The sequence below is a fragment of the Mustela nivalis genome (genome assembly GCF_964662115.1).
Source record: "Mustela nivalis genome assembly, chromosome: 4".
NCBI classification, from domain to species: Eukaryota; Metazoa; Chordata; class Mammalia; order Carnivora; family Mustelidae; genus Mustela; species Mustela nivalis.
In genome coordinates this window covers 91,451,463-91,475,654 of record NC_139023.1, presented here as the reverse complement: position 1 = coordinate 91,475,654, position 24,192 = coordinate 91,451,463, and the positions used below count along the sequence as shown (strand labels likewise).

The window sequence follows — 24,192 nt, the reverse complement described above, 5'->3', positions numbered from 1 at the left end:
GAAATTCAGTCATGAGTTATAACACTGGAGAGAAGATTTATATACATTTAAAAGGAAAAGAGAAAGAATGAGCAATCACATGTTTTCTCAAAGTAAAAGCCCTAAGAAAAGGGAGGGTCAGGGACCTGTAGTCAGGAACAAATCTATCCAAAGTTTAGTTAAGCTGATGGAAATATTACAGCTGTCTTGGTCAATGCTCAAAATAGTGGAAAAGATTGGGACACCTCGGTAGTGCATTCGGTTAAGCATCTGACTTGATTTTGGCTCAGGTCATGATCTCAGGGTCATGGGCTTGAGCCCTTCATCAGGGTTCATGGTCAGTGTGTAGTCTGCTTGGGATTCTCTCTTCCCTCTCTCTCATTACTCCCACCCAAATAAACAAATCTTTAAAAAAAAAAAAAAAAGGATTTTTTTTTTTACGATATTTTTTACGATTTTTTTTATAATTCACACTTGTAAATGGAGTTCACTATTTTTCACTTCCTAAAAGGCCCAAATGAGAAGCATTAAATGCTTTATAGGAATGATAAAACCCAGCAAAGGAAAAAAAAATTAGTTTATATTTGAATTAACAAACAAACAAACAAAACAAAACAAAACAAAAAAACCTTGTAAAAAGACTTTACACAATAGCATGGTGTTGGTCCATTGCAAAAACTTTGGAGGGGGGGGCAGTCTACTTTCTAAACTTCAAGATACTCCTAAATACCATAAAATAAGATGAATGATCAAAATGCCACAAGAACATTTTATCTCCTATTAGAAATTGAAAGTCCTTTTTGCAGGGAGTGGAATTTCAGGCAGTAATTTAGTTGGCATAAGAGTAGAGAGAAGATCCTTCTCTTTGAATAAGTTCTCAGTGACCATCCCTTACTCTTTCCTGCAAAACTTGGGAATATGTGATTGCCATCAGGAGAATTCTAATGAGAATTTGCTTCCCATTAGGAAATCTGGAAGACAAGAGCTTTGAAAAACATCGAGTATCAGCACAGTGGCTGCAGGAGAGGTAGAATGGCTTGGATAGATGGCAGGAAGGCCTAGGATAAGACTTTCTGGTTTTCATGATCTGGTTATGGTATGCAGAAAATTAAAATGTTTTTTTATGCCTCAGTTAAATAAAAAGGCTTAGAAAACCTGAAAAATTGATCTAAAATTCCTGAATTTTGGACAAGAAGAACCCCAAACATGGAGATCTCAAAACCAGGGGCATTTGAGATAGTTACATACACCAGGAATGGAGATCCATACGCACCCAAAGGCTGGGTAGGGATCTCCATGACCAGTCTCCATACTGGGTATGTCTGGTCGATGTCAACAGGATTTGTAGAAGAGTTTAGGGTTAGAGGTATCTTCCAATGACAATTTGTAAGCTTCTCCTAAAGCTAGGGTTTATCTCAGAAGACAGAAAAAACATGCAAAAGAAAAAAAAATTATATATGTAAATTAGTAATTTTAAGATTGTAAAATAAGCAGCATTCTGCAATCAAAAGAAAAACAATTAATTAAAATGAAGTCTATTACTAAACTAGAAATATAATGAATCCTTCCTATTTTAAGAAAAGAAGTAATTATTGATATTCAGGGCATATGTCTTTCTCTAATATGTTATTGCTTAAAAGAGATTATTTTAAAAAACATGAAATAATTCAAAAATAATAAGGGAAAAATTTAAAAATAATAAGAGAAAATAATAAGGGAAAATTCAATTAAATAATAAAATTCTGAAATAACTAATTTTGAGTGCCTACTGCCTGCCAGGCTCAGGGCTAGGGGCAGAACTTATATTATTTTATAACTACCTGTTAATGTTTTGCCCAAGTTTCCCTGATTTGTATACAGTGAGCTGTTAACAAGGAGTACCATTAATTTTTATTGTCAAAATAAAATTTTATTTTATTTATTTATAATTTATTGCATAAATTTATTGTAAATAATAAATTTATTATAGATAAATTTATACATTATTGTCAAAATAAATTTTGACTTATTACTAATTTTTATTGACAAAATCATATGCTGCAGTGATTGCAAAATAAAATTACTGCTGAATACTAATACAGCATTGAGAATTGAATTCACAAGCATGTGACCAGTAGATATCTAAGTGCAATGGACCGTACACTGAGTTGGGGCGTGTTGGGGCATGTCTGGTTTAAAGCTCTGCTGTCACTGTCTTACAATTATTAAACCTTTTATCTAATAATTTCTATTATTAAACTTAGTAAGATAGTAGAACAGGTGTGTGAGCAGAGGAGATACACTCACTGGGGCATGCCCTCAGGAGGCTGCATGAGCTCAGAAAACTGGTGAGCCAGTAATCCGTAGGAAAGGAGTTCAGTGAGACTCAGTTCCTAAGTACTATGTGTGGGTACCAACAGCGCAGGGAGGCTAGGTTTTTCACCTGAAACAGATCTTGGTTTTACTTGAAGAAGGCAATAGTGTTCTAAGAAATGCCAACAACAAGGAACCCTGAGGTATTCTACCTTACTCGTAAATTACTTTGCTCTTTTAACCAACCACTTAAATGTCCTTGAAGAAGAAAAGGGAAATGAAGGACAATGGTAACTCTGTTTCCTTTCATTTCTTCCTCATCATAAGCCAAAAGCAAAAGGTGTTGGTTGACTGTGCATGAATAAAGAACTAAAACAAAAACATTTCAGTTGGGTCTGTAGTGTTTACTGTCCTGGTAAGAATGGGATACACATACATCTGCAAGCTATGAGGTATGAGCTGTGTGATTTGGGGGATTCTGTATATGAGTAAAATGCTCTTACATTACAGTTAAAACTGTCATTGTACAAGATAATAATAAACAGTAAAATTCACGTTCATACCTTAAAGTATTATTTTTCCCTTACTTTGGCATTAAATAGCAAATAAAAACACTGAGAAGTCAGAGAGACACTGCAGAAAAAAAATGGAAAAACCTTTATGTGTTGGTACGTTTAATGACATCTTTTTCTGCATTTTGAACAAGCTGCCCCCTGCTTTCATTTCTCACTGAGCCCCAGTTATTAGGTGGGTGGTGTTGGCAGTACTTTGTTGAAAATCTGTTGGTTCCTAGAATATTTTGCTCCTACTGATACTACATTTTGATGTTGAGGTTAGGATCTGAGATAGCCAACATTAACAACACCAAAAAAGTAGAACCCATTCTCAAAATCTGTTGTTTAATAACTAAACACGCCCTTAACTTTGGAAACAAAGGTTAAGATAGTTCCCTTGAGACCTGTTGAAGAGTTTGACGTCAGTTGTCCTTCTTCCTGGGATTCATACATTCTGACATGTTCAGTCTAGCTTGAATCAGGCAAAATAGAGAGCTACAGGGGGAAAGTGCGCTGTGGTCTGGGACATGGGTAGAACCTAAGCAAATATAAAATAATTTCTCACTGAGAATAAAATTATGGAAATCTGATCTATATAATTCTCAATAGCAATGTAAATATGTCAAAAATAGATATCCTTGATACAGTATTGCTATTTATACTGCTTTTTATCAAAATGATATTTGAGATGTCCTAAATGATACACTGAAGTATTACCTTTTACATGTAGTTAACAATAAAGTCTTTCACTTTTAAAATGTTTCTGAAACAAACGTGACCAGTATAAAAATCCTTAAATAGTGCCTAAACACTAGCTACACAAACTTGAGAAGCAGTTTCTCACGTAACTGGTGTGCATCCCATTCTGATAACAGAATAAGGTGCTAGTAGAGTCATCAAAATATAAGAAATGCACATTCTGGATGCCTGTTTGTTCTGCAGAAGGTGATAGTAATCCTTGTTCTTGGGTTCAGACTCTGAGCCTGAAGATTCTGACAAGCAAAATGCCTTCTTGAGCCCATTCAGATCCAAATTTTTAAAAGGAGTCAAATTCTAGTCAGTGTCTCAGCACTCCTACAACCTGTCGTCAGAGGATGGCATAATCATAATCATAATCATAATCATCATCATAGGCTCCCTGTTACTAAAGCAGGTACGTTTCACAAGGTTGGGAGAGAAGAGATAAAGTGTCGTTCATAAACATAAAGGATGTTGATGAAGGAAAGGACCTGCAATGTTTCTGTGCTACATCTTTTAAAAAAGGCAAGAACACAGCATATGCTAGGCAAGCTGCCCAGTACATTCTGCGCTGTGCATAAATGCAAGGCTTGGCTGTGCGGCAAAGTGCTATGACTTAGAGACACGGTGGATGAGGCCAGTACTCGAGAGCTGGCACAGGGTAGGAATGTTGACACACATCGCAGGAGGAAGGCTGGATGCAGCAACAGAGAACCGTGTTTAATATAAAACTGCATCCGATGCTGAGTTTATGGGCTGGCCGCAGAGTAAGTGGTTTTTGCTTCTCTATCTAGTCAAGTATCAGGTTACTGGTGTATGAAATGTAAGATTTTCAGATGAACCAGTTCACATTGCTTCAGTGTGTGCTCCACTCTGTTTTCTTTAGACTATCTGATGACTTGTGTCATTGAAAATAATTTAATTTGAATTGATATTAATATATTATCCAAGTATCCATAATAATTCTTCTTCTTCTCCTTCTTCTTCTTCTTCTTCTTCTTCTTCTTCTCCTTCTTCTTCTTCTTCTTCTTCTTCTTCTTCTTCTTCTTCTTCTTCTTCTTCTTCTTCTTCTTCTTCTTCTTGATCTGTTTGTATTAGAGGGTTGATAAGGTACTAGATTTACCTACCTATTTATTTTTAATTTTTTAGTTTTGAAAATTACAGCCTGCACCATTTTTAAGTATATTGTTTAGAAGCGTTAACTTTATTCACATTGTTATGCAGCATGTCACTAGAAATTTTCATCTTGTGAAACTGAAACTCAATACCTGTTGAACAACTCCTCATTTCTGTCCCCACCTCACCCCTGGCCCCAGCCCCTGACAACCACCATTCTACTTTCTGCTTCTATGAGTTTGACATGTACTAGAACCATACAATATTTTTCTTTTTATGACTGGCTTATTTCAATTAGCATACTGTTGAGTTTTGTTCATATTGTAGCATATGGCAGGCTTTTTTTTTTTTTTTTAATAAGGATGTGTCATTTTCCATTGTATGTTTGGACTGCATTCTTTATTCACTCATCCATGGACATTTGGGTTACTTCTACCTTTTGGCTATCGTGAGTACAGTTGCAATAAGCATTTTATGCAAATAGCTGTTCAAGGTACTGTTTTCAATTATTCCAGGTATTTCCTCAGAAGTAGGATTGCTAGATTATATAGTGATTGTACTTTTAAAAAAATATTGTATTTATTTATTTGACACAGATGGAGAGAGAGATCACAAGTGGGCAGAGAGGCAGGCAGGGGTTGGGAGGGACGGGAAGCAGGCTCCCTGACAATCAGAGAGCCCCATGCACCCAGGGTTTGATCCCAGGACTTTGAGATCATGACCTGAGCCGAAGGCAGAGGCTTAACCCACTGAGCCATCCAGGTACCCCAATGATTGCATTTTTAATTTTTTGAGGAACTTCCCTATTGTTTTCCTTAGCAGCTGCCCCATTTTACAGTCCCACCTGAAGTGCACAAGTATTCCAGTTTCTCCACATCCTCACCAATACTTGCTATTTTCTGCGTTTTTTTCTGTTTGGTTGGTTTTGGTTTATTGTTTTTACATTGGCTTCCTAATGATTCTGAGATGATATCACATTGTGGTCTTTATTTGTATTTTTCTAAAGATTACTTCATTGAACATCTTTACATATGATTGATGGTCATTTGTATGTCTGCTTTGAAGAAATAGCTATTCAAGTCTTGCTTATTTTTAAATTGGATTATGTGTTCTTGTTGTTGTTGTCAAGCTGTAGGAGTTATTTACGCAGCCCAGATATTCACTCTTAGTACATGATTAAGTATTTGCTCCCATTTCTGTAGATTGCCTTGTCACTTTATTATTTTTGTACAAAGGATATTTTGAGTTTGATGTCCCATTTGTCTATTTTTGCTTTTGTTGCCTATATTCTGACATCATATACCAGAAATCATTGCCAAATCCAATATCAGGAAGTCTTTTCCCTATGTTTTCTTCTAGGACTTTTATAGTTTTCAGTCTTATGTTTAGTGTAAGGCAAGGATATTTCTTATGGATATCGATTTTTCTCAACACCATTCTTTGAAGACACTGTCCCTTCCCATTGACTGGTCTCACATCTTTGTCAAAGACCAATTGACTTTACATCCAAGGGTTTATTTCCAGGCTCTCTCCTCTGTTCTATTGGTCTATGTGTCCATCTTTACCCTAGTACTACATGCGTTGATTATTATATTTTTGGAATATGTATTGAAATCAGACAGTGTGAAACTTTGAACTCCAATCAGATTTTGATGGGGACTGCACTGGATCTGTAAGTTGCTTTGGGTAGTACGGACATTTTAACAATATTGTATCTTCTCATCCATGAGGATATCCAACAGATCCACAATTCTTAACATTTTCTAAAACTGTTGTTAATTGGATTACAAAAGTGACTCTTCAAATATTCCTAGAATCCGGGAGCCTGGGTGGCTGAGTGGGTTAAGCCTCTGCCTTCAGCTCAGGTCATGATCCCAGGGTCCTGAGATCGAGCCCCACATCGGTTTCCCTTCCTCTCTCTCTGCCTGCCTCTTTGCCTACTTGTGATCTCTGTCTGTCAAATAAATATATAAAATCTTAAAAAAAAATTCCTAGAACCATTCTCTAATTTTACATAATTTGTGAGTGATTAAATAGAACCAAAATTATATTTAGCTAAGTAAAGGAATCTTTGGAAATCAGTCCAGTTCTCTATAAAATATGAGTCCATTTTACCTAATTTCAGTTTTAAAAGGCTTTTCCTCCATAACAATTAAATCAGTATGAAAAGATCCCTATAACACATACATAACACATGCATAATACATAACCCTACAACTTTCTTTCTCCATCTTTCTCGGTCTCTCTCTCTCATATATATGACATATCTCTCTCATATATATGATATATATGATATATTATTCATATATGATATATATACACATATATAAATATATAATATATAAATTTATAAATATATTAGATATATATTAAATATAAATATATATTAGATATATATAATATATATTTCTTTTTTAAGATTTATTTATTTGAGAGAGATAAAAAGAGCATGAATTGAGGGAGGAGCAGAGGGAGAGAATCTTTGAGCAGACTCCCCACTGAGTGGGGAGCCTGATGAGGGGTTCAATCCCACTACCCTGAAATCATGACCTAAGCTGAAACCAAGAGTCAGACACTTAAATCTACTAAGCCATTCAGGCACTCCCCACATTTATTTCTATATATGTATATACATTATATAATATATTTAATATATATGAAACATGTGAAATTTACTTATTTAGAGAGAATGAGAGTGGGGTATGGTTGGGGCAGAGGGAGAGGGAGAAAGAGAATCTTAAGCAGGTTCCACACCCAGCACAGAAGTCAGTTCAGAGTTGGCTCTCACAACCCTGAGATCATGACCTGAGCTGAAATCAAGAGTTGACACTTAACTGACTGAGCCACCCAGGTGCCCTGAAAAAGTGTGACTTAAACAAACAAGCAAACGAACAAACAAAAAAATTGAGCTCTAAAGTGAGATAAGGAAATTTACAACCTCCACAATCAAAATAGATACTCAGAAAAAACAAGGTTGTCAGTGGGAGCTAAAATAGAAAAAAAAAAAAATCATGACTTTAAAAAACAAATATTGCCCTTAAAGCCCAATTTTAATGACCACGCAAAATTAAATAATTACTAAATGTCAGCACTGTGAAGTGACAGAGGGATAGCAGTCTGACAGGGGTGTGGATGGACAAAGAATCATCAAGGATCCATCTGCACTTTAATCTTGCCCCACGAGTTGTATGGGGTCTTAAATAATGCTGCTTTATTTGTTTCTTAGGGCTGTGGTAATACAATACTACAAACTTAGTGGCTTACAGCAACCAAAATTTATTCTCACACCGTTCTGAAAACCAGAAATCCCAAACAAGATGTCGGCTCCTGCTGCAGGTTCTGAAGCAGAATCTATTGCACACCTTTCTTGCAGCTGCTGGTGGATGTTCGACAAGTCTTGGCTAATAGACATACCACTCTAATCAGTCTCCATCCTTACAGTAAATTCTCTGTGTCTGAAATCTGTCTCTCATAGCATGTGGGTCATTGGATTTATGGACCATCCTAAATTCAAGATGATCTCTTCTGAGATTCTTAATTACACCTGCAAAGACACTATTTCCAAATAAGGACACCCTCACAGGTACCAGAGATCAGGACTTTTTGAGGTCACTAAATAAAATTTTACCAATGTCATGGCAGAACACAAATCCAAAAGGTTAACACAGTGTCAGTCCAGAATAAGTGAAACCTCAGATGCTGGCCAAAGGAAGCTCAACATCTTGTCTGAACAATTCAGGATGGTAGGAACTCCAGTGAAAAATAACCCTGATAGAATATCAATTTAGAGTTACTAACCACGTGAGAGGAAAAGAAAAAAAAAAAGACAATCAGCACACCTAAATAAAGATTGTGTTTAAAACATCCAGGAAAAAAAGTGAAAAACACATTCTGCTGCCAAAGTGTATCCTCTTCCAAATGTCCATCAAGGTGAATCAGGAGTACAGGATACATCCATTTCTTGCTTTTTCTTTTCTTCCATCTTCTCTCTGTCACTCTCAATCCTTGCTCCCCTTTCCCTCATCCCCTTTCTCCTTCTCTTAAAATCCTCCTTTCAGCCTTTCCTCTTTTTCCTTATTCTCTTCTTTCTTAATTTCCATGATTGCAAGCAATAGTCTAAGATTAGGACTGTATGATTAATGACTTACTGTCTATTTTCTATGAAAGAAGAACATATGATTCTGATAGCTGTTTTGTTCCTTTTCCTCTTTTAAAAATAAAATGTTTCAAGATTAGAGTCCTCCAGGACAAAATAGTGCCATATAACATTTTACTGCCATCAAAAGAAAAATTTTTTTAAATTTTTTAAAAAAAGGATTAACCTCATATCAATATACTAAGCTTCTTCATGATTTTCACTGTTATGTTTTGATCAATTTCTTTCTGATGCAGGTATCTTCAGAGCAGTACCATTGTATTTGACCTTAGGCATTTCATGAAACTGGTCTTTTGTATTTGAATGTATTTTTATTCTAGCTTTAAGCAAGGACTTTTTTCCTAAACCGTTAAGAGTAGTATATCTTTACTCCTTGTTTACTTTGTGGCTATTTATAGATTCATAGTCCAGTGAGTCCAGTGTTTTATTCCACAGCCTCTGAGTTTTCATAAATTTAACATCCCATTATTTTTTTTTTAAAGATTTATTTATTTGACAGAGAGAAATCACAAGTAGACAGAGAGGCAGCCAGAGAGAGAGAGAGAGGGAAGCAAGCTCCCTGCCGAGCAGAGAGCTCGATGTGGGACCCGATCCCAGGACCCTGAGATCATGACCTGAGCCGAAGGCAGCGGCTTAATCCACTGAGCCACCCAGGCGCCCCAACATCCCATTATTTTAAAGAATGGACTCTTATGCAAGTTGTCTAATCTTACTCCACAAGTTATAGCAAATTTGTTGTAAAGGAATGAAGAAAAGAATAAAATTATGACTTTGATTTTCAGTGAATATTATTAAAAACTCTAATCATCAGAATTCTCTCAGAAAATTGAAGACAACACTTCTCAAGTATGCATGCTGCACATAACATTTTGATTATCATGTTAACCAACACTGATTCTGATTAAGAAATGCTTCTGATTAAGAAAGTCATTTGCATAAACTTTCAGACAATGGCCTTAAGCTCATGGAATTTACTAATGTAATCACATATTCCCCATCAAGGTAGAGCTGGCTTGATATAGGTAATATGGCCTACTAAATGGGTGTTACACAAGGTGACACACTGAAAGGTTGAGATTCAGATGAACAGGATACACTGTGTTTCTAAAAAATGCTTATTGCTTTGGAAAGCAAATTTTTATTGTCACTATCTGGCAGCATATTAAAATTTAAAGCTTTTTTTTCCCCCTCCAGAATGTCAACTTCCGTTAGCATCTTGACATTATTAATTTATTACAGAAGGAATGAAAATAAAAACAGATTGATACTGTTTTATAAGTATATTGATCATTTTAAATTTCAGTCTGTAGTTTGAAAGTGCTTCTACTTACTTTAGCCAAGAAAAAAGTCAGCATATATTAAGTGACTTTCAAAGATACAAAGTAATATTCAGGGTAGTTCTGTCACATACCTAAGTCATACAGGGTATGTTCAGAGATTTTGGTTTAATTGCTTTAATAAAGATAAATAGGTCTGCAATTAAATAATTGCCCCATTTCTCAAACTTTTATATTCTATCAGGTATATTCATATGTGTAATGACAAAAGGTGATTAAAAGTCTAGAATTTATTCTTCAAGAGTCAATTGGAAGGAACATATTTTTAAAAAAAATAAATATTTTTATTCATTATTCAGATAGAATAACAGTTTTGAGCATGGCCTCAAGTATATTGCTTTTCTTTATAAAATCAATAGTGGGATAAAGAAAAGATTTTCTCTGTAGAAGAATATTGAAAGTTAGGCTATATTACGTCAGCACAATGCTTTCCTCTAAAATATGTGGTCTTGGTTATCCTGGAAAATATTTCCTCAGAATGAATGTACCAACTAGATGAACTACTGACCTGTTCTACTGTGAAAATTCCTCGACACCTCTGTTTTATTATTAATTTTATTATTTTCATTCCATTTATTTTCTATTATATTTCATTCCTCTAAGTGAGTACTCAGTTTTCACAACAAAATAAAGGTGAGTAGGTTGAAATACAAGCAGAGATTTGTGCTACGCAAAGTTGGTTTCTATAACAATGATGTTTTCTCCCCCATCAGAATTAACGATTGCCCTATTTAGATAGAACCTGATACTTTCACTGTGTAGAAAAATGCTCAGGGGCAAAAAGTCAACAAAATTTGGTAATTCAGTGAGTTTCTTAAATCTAAGAAACTCTAGTTAATTCATATTTGTAGGACACTAGATTAGTTTTACATTGCCTGGCACATGATAGATGACCCACAGATGTTTCCAAGTTTATGAGAGCTGTATTTTGAAAACTATAGTTCCCCTTTCCATACTTGTAACCACAAAAATAAAATTAATAATTGATTAATATGAATAAATTTTTAATGGAGTCAAACAACAGTTTCCTGCATTCAATGAAATAATAATTCACCGAAAAAAACAAATCTTAAAATTCATGCAACATGGGGTGCCTGGGTGGCTCAGTGGTTCGGGCTGCTGCCTTCGGCTCGGGTCATGATCTCAGGGTCCTGGGATCGAGCCCCACATCGGGCTCCCTGCTCCGCAGGAAGCCTGCTTCCCTCTCTCTCTCTCTCTCAATCTGTCTGCTTCTCTGCCTACTTGTGATCTCTGTCTGTCAAATAAATAAATAAAATCTTAAAAAAAAAAAATTCATGCAACACACCACTTCGCTATCTTTGTCCTAACGTTGAAGTAAAATTGTTTTTATTAGTGATTCTTTAAAAAAAAAAAAAAAAAAAAAGATCTTATTTCTTTATTTGACAGACAGAGATCACAAGTAGGCAGAGAGGCAGGCCGAGAGAGAGGAGGAAGCAGGCTCCCTGCTGAACAGAGAGCCCAATGCAGGGCTCCATCCCAGGACCTATAAAGGACCTATCCCAGGACCAATCCCAGGACCCTGGAATCATGACCTGAGCCGAAGGCAGAGGCTTTAACCCACTGAACCACCCAGGCACCAACTTTATTAGTGATTCTAATTAATCTTCTAAAAACTGCACATGACCATCATCCTACTCTAATCTCCACAGACTATGAAAATACACCAAAAGGTAAAGAGATACTATACTAGAGCTGCATTTATTACCCCAAATAAGTGATATATATTTAAAATCAGCTAAGGAAATAAAATAAAAGATGCATCCTAAAACACGGGAGTTCTCTTGTGAAGTTGAATTTTAGTGATATAAAAGCTAATGAGATTTGCAATGACTCCCCTGTCATTTTAGCCATGCTTCAGTGACACAGAAATATTAAAGTGGAAAAACATTAGGGGATAATTAGAAAACATTTTCATTTTAAGAGGGCCACTAAAAATAAAGAGGAATATTAGTAGTGTAATGATATACAGAATACATTTCATTGATGTGACACAATTTGATTGTACCTATTACTTTGGCATATATTACTTTGGATAGTGGAGGCATTTATAATTATCAGTGAAAATTTACAAAGTAAAAACAAAATTAGTTGTTAGATTGAGAATAATAAAATTTGAGAATAAAGAGTTTTCTATTAAATACAAATCCACTATGGAATTCTCTAGGTTTTGTTTTGTTTTGTTTTTTAAGATTGTATTTATTTGACAGAGAAAGAGAGACAGCGAGAGAAGGAATACAAGCAGGGGGAGTGCGAGAGGGAGAAGCAGGCTTTCCACCTGAGCAGGGAGCCTCATGTGGAACTCAATCCCAGCACCCCAGGATCATGAACTGAGCAGACGCTTAACAACTTGGCCACCCAGGTGCCCCTCTAGGTTAGTTTTAATTTTTCTTAGTTTTAAAGTAAACACAATGACCTTAATATATTATTAATATACTTAGTGAAGAAAATAGAGAAATCTTAGTAAATTTAATAAAAGAGTAAAACTAACTCTACATGGTTTGTTTTTTCTTAACATGTCAAAAGTTGGAGGTAGAATATTGTTTGTAGCACTTTAGCAGATACTCTTAGTATTTAGAAATTGAATATATTTTAGTCTAGAAAACTCCAGCAATTAAATGTGTGCTTCCTAAACTCTGACGACAAAACAGAACAATTGATTAAATAAATTTATTTAGTCAAGAGCCCTTCGGTCAAATGTATTTTTATATCATGTAGACAAATCAAATTATAAATTCATGCTTTAATTTTATAAAACAAAGCATTTTTATGAATTTTCTAAAAGTAACTGAAACTTTTAAATTGCTAGTTTGCAATTAAGTTTAGGTTCATAGTAGATGTTCTTCGTAGCTGCCATTTGCTGAATCAGGAATTCCTAAATTTAAAACTAAAAAGAGGGACTGGCGTAGGGGTTTAGCATATGCCCTAAGACTCTCTTTCATACATTTTCTTAACTTTCAAAAAGAAAAAGGAATTCAATAAGAAGCTTTCAAATGCATGGTATTTTATATAAGAAGAGCTAAAATAAAAAAGAAATATGATTACAAATGGACATTTCATAACTAAGCAATCAATTCATTTAAACCTAATTCATCTATACTTATATTAAACCAAAAATAGATATACATCAGGTCATACAAGAAAGTTCCTGTGTTCTCTTTCTTTTTTATTTTATTTTATTTATTTATTTGACCAGAGGGAGAGAGAGATCATGAGTAGGCAGAGAGAGAGGAGTAAGCAGGCACCCTGTTGAGCAGAGAACCTAATGCAGGGTTCAATCCCAGGACCCTGAGATCATGACCTGGGCGGAAGGCAGAGGCATAACCCACTGAACCACCCAGGTGCACTTATGTTCTCTTTCTTATAGGACCTAAAAAGACAATATATTCTGAGGGCTCAGTCTCTGGACAACACCTGCATCCTATTTGTTTCTTTAAACTTACCATAGTCATCTGTTTCTTCCCTTTCCTCCTATGTACCTAAAAGTAATGTCCCCGCTCCCAAATCACATATTCTCCTCTCAGTCCACTCACTATTTCCAAATACCAGAGTTGGCCAAAGATTTTAGGTAACATAGGAGAGCTGGAACAGTGAAAACCAGATCCATTCTCATTTCTTATATACAGTGCACACTTATTATCTCCAAGACAACTGTTGCTTCCTATAGGGAATATTTTGTACTATATAGCTTCTCCATCTAAAATTATTTTCCTGTTGTTCCCTAGAAAAATTACCTATCTTTTAAAACTTACCTCTAGTGTTTCCTTTCCTGGGAAGTGTCTCTTCACTTCTTTATGCACACCAAGTGGCCCCTCTCTTAAATTCCACTCTGGGAAGTCCCAGCAGGCCTCTGGGAAAGGCTTACCACCAGAATGTGGGAAGCCAACAGCAGGGACTTTGTCATCCTTGTGTCCACGGCACTAGAATGCTACCTTACTCTCTTTAAGTGCTTAATAAAATTATGAACAAATAAACATGCTATAATAGTGTTAAATATTTAAATAAACACCCTCAAAATAAGTATTTTATTGTTCTAGTGATAACAAAGAAGGAAAAAGTATGGGTGTTATAAAAGTTTGATATGTTGTGATACACTGCTTGAGTAACATGGATAGATGTAAGAAAAATATTATTGGTAGGTAAATAATATACTATCCTGGGATACTTATTAATGGGGGTAAATTTTAATAGTATTTTGATTATAATTCGTAGCTGTCCTCATATAGTGAATTCTGTTTTGAAAAAACCTCTTCCACCACCCAGCTACTCAGGATCTGAATTTCTATATGGAACTGTGAATTATAATGGTATAAAAAATTCACCGGGATCTGGAAATCAAAGCAATCCTAGGTAATATTTCTTGTGGAAACCATCATTGGGCATATTTTTGTCAGCAGTGTCAAAGAATAACTCAAAGATGTTATGTTAGAGCAGAGCTGAATATTCTCACATACCAAAGACATCAATCATATACAGTTTGTAAACATAGGGGAATGTAATATTTATAAGGGCAAAATTGAGTCCGTGGAAAAGGGAGTCTTACATGTTGTTTCTGGGTGAACTTTTGGCAGAAAGCTGTCAAGAAAGACAATTTGCTCTTCACCTGACCAACAGATTAACAGGCTTTAATTCTTTGTGGTTTTCATAATATAATGCATGGTTTCAAATTGGAGAAATTTGAATTTCAAATTGGAGAAATTCAATGTTTCTAGCTCTCTGTGAGGACAGCTAGGCTAGTGTCTTCATGTTAGTACCCCCACCCTAGTTTGCCCATGCCTGTCCCTCCCTCGTCCTGCATTCTCAGTAGGGATGTTCCTCTCACACCACTTAGAAGCACAGGTGCAAATATACTGATGATAGCACTTGCTGATATTTACTCATCATTTCCCTCTTAATGAAAATCCCATCATAAATTACTCTACTTCATCATCAAAACTGTAATCCCAGAGGCCCCTAGGTAGCTTAGTCAGTTAAACAGTCTGATTCTTGATTTTAGCGCAGGTCATGATCTCAGGGTTGTGAGATCAAACCCCACATGGTGCTAAGCACTCAGCAGGGAGTCTGCTTCGGATTCCTCCTCTCCCTCTTTCTCTGCCCCTCCCCCCAATATATAAATAAATCTTAAAATACAAATAAACAGAACCCTGTAATCCCAATATTCATCACTAATATGTCTATAAAATGTATGACAACAATTTCCAGCAGATCTTTCTGTCTCATTAGCTTCTAATTTGAATACAAAATGAACCCCACCTAGTGTTCTTAAAATATCCTTTTTATTACTTAATTCCCCTGCATAAATTTTTAGGGTTTCAATTTAAATTTGGGTTTAAATTTAAATTTTAGGGTTTAAATTTAAATTTGGTAATTTAAATTCCCAACAATTCTAACTTTTATCTAAGTCCCAAATGTGATTAATCTAAATTTCAGCTAATCTTGTTGCTTTTCTGTAGTTTCCCCACACTCCACTACATTTCTCAGTGTGTGTGTGCAAATGTGTGCATTTTTCTCTGAGTCTTAGCTTATGCTGTTCACCAGACAAGTGAAGTCTCTTGATGACTCAGACAGACTAGTTAAATCACACTCCTTTGGCTTTTTACAGAACTCATTTTATATGCAACTAATTTGGCATTTACAATTTACTTCCTGGTACAACTGATTTTCTCTTTAAGTATGTAAGATTTGTCTTAAATTCGATTTTAAATAGATCAAAGAGAGAAAGTCCTAGAAGTTTAACCCACATTAAATATATCTTAGGTTTTGTACAAATCATTACCAGCAATATATTTTTGCATGAAAACCTTTTTGCAGTCCCCTTTATTTCATATCTCTAAACTTTTTTCCTTTTATCAAAGTTTATGTCCCTAGAAACTACAGATTTCTGAAAAAATGTTCCCCATGAGAAATGCTAATATTAGGGATTGAACTGAACATCAAGTTTCAAGTTTCTAAGAAATACTAAAGGCAACATTTGAACATGAGAGCCCAGAATAATAGTTTACATTTATGGTCATCAAAGCACATGTTTCTCTTGTATATAATAATTATCTTGTGCTTCTTGTTGCATATAGATTATAAACATTACATCGATTCTCCACTCTTCTGGCTTTTATGCTGTTTACAATGTCACTCCACCTGAATCAGGGCTGACCCTGTGAGTGGATTTGGCCTCCAGAAAGCAGTGAAAGTCACAGTATACCAATTTGTAGTCCAGGCCTCACCAGGCATTGCCACTGCCATGTGAACAAGCCTGGCCAAGAGGCTGGGAGACCATGAAAAGCTAAGCCATGTCATTCCAACTCGGCTTTCCCAAACCAACCAAACCGACGAAGAGCCAGCTGAATTGAGACCAGCAAAATCACACAAATTAGCAGAACTGTGGAGTAAAATCTCTTCCAGAGCAGAACTGATTCCTAAGAAAGGAACACATAGCACCTGCAGATAGTGGGGTCTGGCGACATTTGCCCAGCAACATTACAGAATTGAGAGGAATTAGTGACTGCTGAGTGCTTGTTTCCATCCCCTTTCAAGTATGACACCTCACCTAAATTCTAAGGCATCATTTCAGAATAATCCGTTATTAGTGATTGTTCTTTGTCATATAATCATTCTAAAATAATTTGTTCACTACTTCCTAGTCAGATAGCCTATGCCCAATTCCTCTGTCACTTGAAAAGCTTTCTGATATTTATTTCTTTGCCTTTTATTTTTCCAAATAATAAAATTTCTATTTATTCAATTATCCTTGATAAGATTTGATTTCCCAGCTGCCTATCTTTGGGATATAATATATCTTCTACTTTCTTTTAAAATGTGGTGCCCAGAACAAAAGATCACCCCAGATATGTCCTGACAAGAGTATGGAATTCAGAACTATTTATTTCCTTTTTTCTATTCATAAAATACTGATGGCTTATTGGACTTTCTTTTCCCCACATGGTCTATAATGACATCAACTTCCTCCCTGATAATTATCCATAGTTTATCTTCAAATGGAATAGAATAGCAGTTTCTAGTTGTCCATTATGGTCCCATTATTTTATTATGGACCGGGTAACAGACTGAGCAGATCTTTAGAAAATTATGCTTCTATAACCATACTCTTCTGGTTTACTTTATAGCAAAAGATGATAAAATAAATACTTTTGTCTTTAAAATATTTAATGGTTACAGAGTCAGGTCTGAGCCCTGAGTCACATCCTTTAAGATACTTCAAGAGGCCAACATTGAATATATTTATTAGAACACTTTGAATATAGTTATTATAACAAGTGTTAATTCATGTAACTCAGCCAAAATCTACTTAATATTTATACTTCCCAGGAAAAATACTTAAGAAACTTTGTCAAATATCTGACATAATAGATAGACAATATTTACATCCCAGGAAAAATACTTAAGAAACTTTGTCAAATATCTGACATAATAGATAGACAATATTTACATTATGTTATCCAAATTTCTTATTAAAAGTGTTATTATAAAAATAACTAGATTAATTTCACAGGATGAATTCTTATTCATGGTCAGTCTATAATTATAACTAGCAATAACCAAAATATTGCCTATGGGTTCATAATCAATGGGTTAAATATGGCACACAGACTCACAGAAGAGAATCTCTATGGTCACTCAGGCAATGAGCAGCCAATAGCTGGTGCAGCAAATGCTGTCATTTACCCAAAATGTGTTTCCCTTTTTCCTGAACTGTAACTAACTTAATTTTACGGCTTCCCTGGCAGTTAAAAATTGTCGTATAACTGAGCTCTAACTGTGAAATGTAAGCAGAAGCAATGTCTGCTACAGGGGAGCCAAATCTTTGAAGAAGAGAAATGTCCCCCTTACTCTTTCAATTTTGGGTGGCAATGACGATTAGTAGGGCTCTGGGAATGGCAGAGCCACATCGTGGATACATCGTGTGCCTGAATCACCACATTGAGGACAATAATCTGCCAGTGAGAAACATTTACTCCTTAAAGTTGGAGAGATCATCGGTGTTATGGGAGCATGCGCTCATGCTGGCTCACGGGAAGGGCGGAAGCTTGAGTCATTCAGTTTGGAGCTGTCGTTACAGAAATGAAGTTAACCCAAGTCACAAAATTTTAATCCTTTATATAGTCACACAATTTTAATCTTTTTTATATCTTCTCTACCAAAAGACTTTGGCCATCCTTAAAGAGTTTATGGATAGAATCCTTAATTCCCCTAAGGTATACATTTAATCAAAGGCCTGATTATGAGAAAAAAAATTGTTACTTCAAAATATGTTCACAGAAAGATTCTCTATTTTTTTCTTCTTTTGCACATCAACTCTTTCCTTGTCTAATAACAATAATTATTTAATAAATAAAGTTATCTTTCACTTCTTGTGTGGTGTTTCAGGGTCAAGCTGAAAAACTGCTGATTGTTTAGATGGATGTAAGGCAATAGCAGTAGGTTCTGAACTCATAGTGCACACTACCCTAGAGTCCCAAATACAAGGATTATGTTCTATGTCTCACTCAGTGAAGCTATAGATAATTTCTGCTATTTTCTGAAATAAGACATAACAGTTTGGAGCCTATGCCAGCATTTCTGGGCACTGTGGGAGATGGTCTATGAGATGCTAATTGACATCCCTCCTCTCATAAATACATAGTTTTTCTGACCATAGCACAAACCAGAGAATATACTCTTCAGGCTCTTCAAGATCAGAGGAGCTCCTCTAGTGGAAACCAACTTGGGAAGTCATCTTCAATTTCAAAATCAACTTAGAACTTCTCAGGACTTCCCACCAGATAAAGCCTGAACCCCAATTCCAGTAGACCCCCAAGAGGTGAGATGTTAAGGGAAAGGGATATTGTAAATTGTCTCTCAATCTTTCCTTGCCCAAACAACCTATAAACCGCACTCTGGCTCATAGAAGCAAGCTGTTGACATGACTGAGTTGTCTTGGTAATTAATTATATTTGAAATTCCTCCTTTAGCCTATTGCACTTATTCTTGGTATTCCATTTGCATGGTTTTCTGACTGCCCCTGTATTATGGTCTTTGTACAGGAGCTTCAGTACATCACTCTGGGCTTTGTTATGTTGTAAAATGTGCACTAGTCTTTCCTAGTTTTTCAGACAACAGTGCTACTCACTTCACTAGTCTTTTTTAGTTTCTTAGACAACAGTGCTACTCACTTTTAATGCAGGCTTTTTTTTTTTTAAGATTTTATTTATTTATTTATCAGAGAGAGAAAGAGATCACAAGTAGGCAGAGTCAGACAGAGAGAGGCGGGAAGAAGGCTCCCTGCAGAGCAGAGAGCCTGATGTGGGGCCTGATCCCAGGACCCCGAAACCATGATCTGAACCGAAGGCAGAGGCTTAACCCACTGAGCCACCCAGGTGCCCCTTCTGCTGACTTTTTAATTCTTCAGTGACATGAGAGACCTCTGCTTCTTCATGTTACAAGAAAGTCCCTCCTTGTCTCTCAACCCTACCTTACATAATGCTGTTATTGGTATTAAATTGTCCTGCACACTGTTCACACTAACAGCTAATCTTCCGCATAATCAGCCTTATTTCTTGTTAGAATTCAACTTCTATTGCTTTCTCCAACATCCAATGAATCCTTTGGCTGCAAACAGTTTCATTGGCTATTCTCCCCCACAATGTGGATAAATCTTGAAAACGTTAAACAAACTGAAAGAAGCCAGGCTTGAAGTGCCAGATTTTGAATGATTCCATTTATAATGGAAGTATCAAGAATAGATCAGTCCATAGAGACAGGAAGCAGATCAGTGATTGTCAGAGGTTGGAGGAATGGAGATGACAGTTTAATGTGTACAAGATTTCCTTCTGCCATGATGAAATGTTTTGGAACTAGATGGAGAGGACAGTTTCACAAACTATGAATATGCTAAATGCCACCGAATTATACACCATAAAATGGTTCATTTTATGTTATTTGAATTTTACCTCAATAGAGTTACTAGAAAGGAAAAAATAAAAATTTTAATATGATGACTTTCTAAGGTCTCTTCCATCTGATATTTACATTGCTACTTTTCTCATCTCTTTCATTACTCAAATGACAGTTTTCCTAATTAATCTATTAGAAAGTATATAGACTTGAATCTCAGTTCACAGATGCAGCCATGTGAGTTACAATTACTTTAATAATTTCCTCTACAGTTCTGTTGCTTCAACTGTAAATATGTGTATTAGTCAGAGTTCTCCCAAGAACAAAACCAACAGATCTCTCAATATACATGAATTGGCTCCAGAGGAATGAAGAGCCCATATATAAATATAGATATAGATGATATATAGATATAGATATCTATGTTATCTATCTATCTATAGAGAGAGACAGAAAGAAAGAGACAGAAAAGGAAAGATTATTGCAAGGAATTGGCTCAAAATTGCACGGTCTGTAGTCAACAAGCTGGAGACCCAAGAGAGCTGATGGTACATGTCCAGTCTGAAAGCTGGCAGGCTCAAGACCCAGAAGGAGCCAATGTTTTGAGTCTGAAGGTAGGGAAAAAAACAATGTCCAAGCTTGAAGATAGTCAGGCAGAAGGAATTCTCCCTTCTTGGGGAAGGTTCAGCCTTTGGTTCTACTCAGGCTTTTGACTGATTGGATGACACCCATCCACATTAGGAAAGGCAATTTCCTTTACTAAGTCTATTGACTTACATATTAAAATTATCCAAAAATATCCTCACACACACACCCAATAATATTAGACTGAATACTGAGCAATCTGGCCCAATCAAGTTGATAGATAATTAACAATCACAATATATATAATAATATCTAACTTACAGAGTTGATTTGAGGGCTGGATAAATATATTAAGTGCCAGAGAATTAAAACTTAATACTTCAATCACCTTCGTTTTTTCCTTTTATGTTGAAAGATTCTTAACTTCAGCTAAATTTACTCTAGATTTTTATTTCTCTGATCATATCACTGCCACAATTATTTAATAGAGTAAAATTAAGAATAAAGTATAGGATATTTTATAAATATGAATATATCTAGACTGATAGTGGTTGTATCATGTTTTATTAAAATGTTGATTAATTATCTATTTCTAAACCAACATAGAAAGAAGTAGATTAAAATAATCACATTTGCCTGCTCTCAATGATCTGGTAATTTCTACTGTTTTCACCATTATTCAGTGATTATTTGCCATGGTCAAACAATTAATTTGTAGCTACTTTCAGTATAATGGGATGTAATTATTCTTAGCCAAGAGATTTGATTTTGTAAAGAGAAGCTAAAGTTATCCTATAATCAGTATTTCATCTTAGATTTCAATTCATTCTTACAAATGCTTTCTATAAAATTCTTTTATAGAGAAAACTGAAGGGAATAGGAGCTGGCAGATTTCGCAACTGCAATCTTATTCATAAACATTAAACCATCAGCCTGAAGCAGTGATCCAACTGTTCTTATATCATTTAGTTCTAAATATATTTAATAAAGCAGTATTTGCAATCATTAGTAATTGTTAATGCTCATATAATAAAATCAGTTCTATTGAAGCTTAGGACCTACTAATATTATTCTTAAAATTCTGTGATAAATTCCTCATATGCTTTTTTTTTAAGATTTATTTTTTTATTAATTTTTTATTTTTTATAAACATATATTTTTATCCCCAGGGGTACAGGTCTGTGAATCACCAGGTTTACATACTTCACAGCACTCACCAAAGCACATACCCTCCCCAATGTCCATAATCCCACCCCCTTCTCCCAAATCCCCTCCCCCCACCAACCCTCAGTTTGTTCTGTGAGATCAAGAGTCACTTATGGTTTGTCTCCCTCCCAATCCCATCTTGTTTCATTTATTCTTCTCTTACCCACTTAAGCCTCCATGTTGCATCACCACTTCCTCATATCAGGGAGATCATATGCTTTAATGTTCCTCACTTCCATCTTGGGTAAGTACTCCCTCACCCTTTAATTTTCTCATAATTCAAGTGCAACTGTACTAACTTTTAAAATACACCTCCATTTCTTCTTCTTCACTAAGGTTATACTTAATTGCACAGAGAGATACAGGTTTTTTAGGGCTTTCCAGACTGCCTGAGATATTGCCAATTTCAGAGGTATGAAATAAATAACTTGTATCTGAATTTTTAAAAACCTGTTTTCCTAAACTCTAGGGTCCATGAATCATTATGATATGTCCTCATTTGCATGGCTACCATAAATGTGATGATGGCATGAAAATGTTTATTCTTTCCCAAGTGGCTGTCATTCCCTCTTCACCAACTACTTCCTTTTTGCTTTTATTCCTCCCTTGAGATCATTTGAGAAACCATTTCACTACAGTATACATTCTAGTTTCCACATTATAGTTGATGAACCTCAATATTTTATTTTTTAAAGTAAAATAATGGACTGCATGACTTTATCCTAATCCTCAGAAAATATATAGTTGCCGTTAAGAAAGTTAAATTTAAAATAAATCAATGACCTCCAAAACTACTTAGAAGATCTTTGTGCATCAAAACCACAGGGAGATCTCACCTCACGTCAGAAGGGCTAAAATTAACCAGTCCAGAAATGAGAGGTGTTGGCGAAGATGAGGAGAAAGGGGAACACTCTTACATTGTTGGTGGGAATGCAAGCTAGGGAAGCCACTCTGGAAAATGGTATGGAGGTTCCTCAAAAAGTTTGAAAATAGAGCTACCCTATGACCCTTTAATCACACTACTGGGCATTTACCCTAAAGATAAAAATGTAGTGATCCGAAGGGGCATGTGCACCCAAATGTTTATAACAGCAATGTCCACAATAGCCAAACTATGGAAAGAGCATAAATGTCCATCAATGGATGAGTGGGTAAAGAAGTTGTGGTATATGTATAAACACACACACACACACACACACACACACAGGGATATTATGCAACCATAAAAATGAAATCTTGCCATTTACAATGACATGGATGGAACTAGAGGGTATTGTGCTAAGTGAAATAAGTAAATCACAGAAAGACAATTATCATATGATCTCTTGGATATGAGGAATTTGAGAGACAGGGTGGGAGGTCATTGGGGAGAAAGGAATAAAAAATGAAACAAGATGGGACCAGGGAGGGAGATAACCCATTAGGGACTCTTAATCTCAGGAAAAAACTAAGGGTTGCTAGAGGGGAGGGGGAATGGGAGGGATGGAGTAGCTTGGGGATGGACATTGGGGAGGGTATGTGCTATGGTGAGTCCTGTGAATTGTGTAAGACTGATGATTCACAGACCTGTACCCCTAAAACAAATAATAGATTATATGTTAATTTAAAAATTAATAAATTAAATTAAATTTTAAGAAAGTATGTATTGGAAAATTGGGCCTGTAATGTTCTTTCTATAAATATTAGTAAAACAAAAGCTTTAAGAGTTAAAAAAAATCTTTGTGCTAATATTCAGTATTTAGAACACTATTGTAGTCATATTTTCCATACTCAGAAAAATAAATCAGCCATATGATAAATTATCTTGATTATTTAATTTTGGCCAAACAAAACCTGTCAAACAATTTATGAATGAATAGAGTCTCCTTATAAGCATTGTGCCTTGCCTGCGAATAAATTTTGTAATCTGTGTTTTGAAAATACAAGTCTTATCCTCTTGAAGGCACAGTTTGTTTAAAGTCTTTGACCACAATAAAATCACTTACTTTCATTTCTTCACTGACTTTTCTGTAAACATTAAATCAACTATTGGAATTATGGAATGTTCATATTCTATACTATATTTTACTCTTGGGTTTGAGATGTAATTTTAATTGAATATCTCCTTGATAACAGTCTGCTGCTCCTATCACACTTTCTTCTGTATCTATTTTATTGTTGTTACTTTTCTCTGTTATTGTTTTTTAAACTAAGATCTTGAGCAGTATCTTTGCTCTTTATGCATTAAATATACATGCATGGGAGCATGTTCAAACTACCTTTGTAAAATAAATAGGAGATCAAACTTTATATACTTCAGGCTTAGATATCACTAAAGAAAAGC

The 24,192-nt window shown here is 35.4% G+C and overlaps 1 long non-coding RNA gene across 1 annotated transcript in view; it reads left to right on the top strand.

The window, feature by feature from the left end:
- The first annotated feature begins 4,168 nt into the window (after positions 1–4,168).
- Positions 4,169–24,192, top strand: part of LOC309862956 — a 58,162-nt gene continuing 38,138 nt past the window's right edge. The window contains exon 1 of the long non-coding RNA XR_014310814.1: positions 4,169–4,330. This is a non-coding gene — a long non-coding RNA (uncharacterized lncRNA). The remainder of the gene's footprint in view (positions 4,331–24,192) is intronic.